Genomic DNA, 2,712 nt, shown 5'->3' with positions numbered 1-2,712 from the left:
AATAGTTTATTTTCCTGTTTTTTCTATGCAATCACTGTTGTATTTAGCACAATTTTCTGTGTGGCTACACAAAACTACATGGGTTATTGTTAGTAAATACTTTTCTGTTCGACCTTTAAGTGTCTTGTCTCATCATTACATACCTTAAAAATTATGTTGTGTGATGTCTGCACATCTCCTTTGCCTTTCTGCTGAGCTTGCCCCATGCGCTTGTCGCAGTTGTGCGGATAATTGGTTTTCCCCCACAGACTCACTGTTGGACACCTCAATGGGTATACCTCTCCTGGTGGCAATATTGTGCAACATGGCACATGCAGCCACGATCCAGCAGCAGGTCTCTGGACGGTACTGCAACGCTCCACCAGTCTTGTGTAGGATGCGAAAGAAACTTTTTAGTACTCCAAATGTGCGTTAAATTACATTCCGTCTGCTGATGTGTGCTGCATTGTACCTCTGCTCATGTGGTGTGGCTGGGTTGAGGTATGGCGTCAAAATGTAGTTCTGCACGGTGTATGCGTTGTCACCTTCAGGGTGGTAAGCAAAGGGTTAGCGACAGTTATGCATTGACATTCGTTTGATTTATGTATAGAATAAGTATATGTGTGTACCAAGTAGATGTCCTTCGCCAAATTCACCCCACTGAGCAGACGGGTGTGGTTGTCACTGTGTCAAAATATATAGGAGTCATGGGTGCCTCCAGGGAATTTTGCCACTATGTCTGTTATGATATGTTTTGCATTGCACACTACTTGCACATTGATTGAGTGACAGGATTTCCTGTTCCTGAAAATGTATTCATTAGCTGATGGGGGACAAATGGGGACATGCGTACAATCTATATAGCCGATCACATGAGGGAAGTGTGCTACCTGGGATAAGTCCAGTTTTGTCTTGTTAAATTCCTGTTGGGTTGTGGGGAAGGTGATGTGGGTGTGGATCCTAGACATCATGGTGTCAAGTTAGGTTTTGAAGAAACGTGAAAGGGAGCTTTGTGGTACCCCTCCAGCTACAGCTACTACCCCCTGGAAACTGCCTGAGGCAAGTAGGTGCAGGCAATACAGGATCTGTACATGTGCAGGGATAGCATGGGTCCTAAGGTTCTGGCGCTGCATTAGGGGTACCAATTCTGCTATTAGGTATAGGATCATTGCACCGTTCAGCCTGTACTTATCGTAGATGTCATCTTCTTTTTCTCCCAGCAATGTGATGCGCACACCTGTATTCTCCTTCTGCGCTGGGCTGCTGCATGGATCCTCATCCTCCTCACATTCACGTAGAGCAATGCCATTATGAAAAGCTTCAGGGGCCTTATTAGTCAGTTTAAATAGGTTTCTGAGTGGTTGCACCTGTGAAATTTTTTCCTCCACTTTACCACCTGATTGTGATTCACCTTATTCTGCACTTGCAAAGTAGCGATTTTCCAGTGATTTGCTAATTGCGAGTTTACATGCATTGGATTGCAACTCTTTATTAGCTATTCGCTATTTGCGGACAATGTTAAGGGACTTGCTAATAAGGATTTGCATTATTGGTTCTCGTTAAATTTGCAAGTCCTCATTTTAGCAAATCAGTTTATTTTTCGGTAATTGGGTTCCTGCATTGGGAAAAGCTGAATTGCGGTCGCAAACAGCCTTTTTTTGCGAATCACAATTTTTACGAGGCATTTTTTGCTTGGTGCATGTGCCTGAAAGATTTTAATAGGACAAAAGAAAAACAAGACCCTTTACTCGGAGATGTGCAATTGATAAATATTTGTTGAAATCCAATATCCACAATTATCATGTGTTCTCTATAAAGTTTTACCAATAAAAAGGCATGCCAGTGCAAATTATGTTGCTATTTCAATATTGAAAATGTGCTGTTTGTAAATAACAGTGTGCTACCACACCATGCCTAAGTTATATATATGTGTGCTCCAAAATTCACCAATGGCTACATCCACAGTCGTACCACTTTGCAATCCTTCATGACTCTAGCGATATAACAGTGATGACAGCACCAAAGTGTATTTTCCTTTTTTTACACTGCCTTACCCCCTTGCCCCCTGCTCTGCAACCCCAGATCCATGCCGGCCACCACTGGGTTGCAAAAAGGTCAAACAGAACTGCTGGAATCATTTTGGGGCGTATGTATCATCCGTTTTTTTAGTCGCAAATGCTGCGATTCGCAAAAAAGCAGTGTTTGCGACAAAAAAATCAGAAAATGAGATATGATTGAAATCGCATCGCAAAATTAAGGAATCGCTAAATTTGCGATCCCTTAATTTTGCATCAGCATTTAAGGAATCACAAATTGCGATTCCTTAAATGCTATGTATGAAGCACCCAAGTTGTGCGATTTCTCATTAAGAAATCGCAAATTACCACCAACTTGAAGTTGGTTGGTTGATTCAATCAGTGGCGGCTCCTCCGCTAAGGAGGAGGAGCATCGCCCCACTGCGTTGCAGCAGTGTAGGAAAGGAAAAATAAAATGATCATAACTTGAAGATTTTTAATTTTATTTGTTCCTGCTGCAGCAGCATGGGGCAGGACGGGGCTGCTCTGCTCACAGAGCAGGGCAAGGAAGAATTGGTGGGCATTCTGAAGTGACACTTTGGCTGGCCGTCTCTGGCCGACCAAACAGTCATGCACACTTAGCATATTCTCCACCCAGGCTGCATTACAGCCTGGGTGGGAGAACATGTCCAGGCCCCCAGTTGCCATCTGAGCATCA

The sequence above is a fragment of the Lissotriton vulgaris genome, unplaced genomic scaffold (genome assembly GCF_964263255.1).
Source record: "Lissotriton vulgaris unplaced genomic scaffold, aLisVul1.2 SCAFFOLD_537, whole genome shotgun sequence".
In the NCBI taxonomy this organism is placed as follows: domain Eukaryota; kingdom Metazoa; phylum Chordata; class Amphibia; order Caudata; family Salamandridae; genus Lissotriton; species Lissotriton vulgaris.
This window is presented reverse-complemented; position numbering follows the sequence as displayed.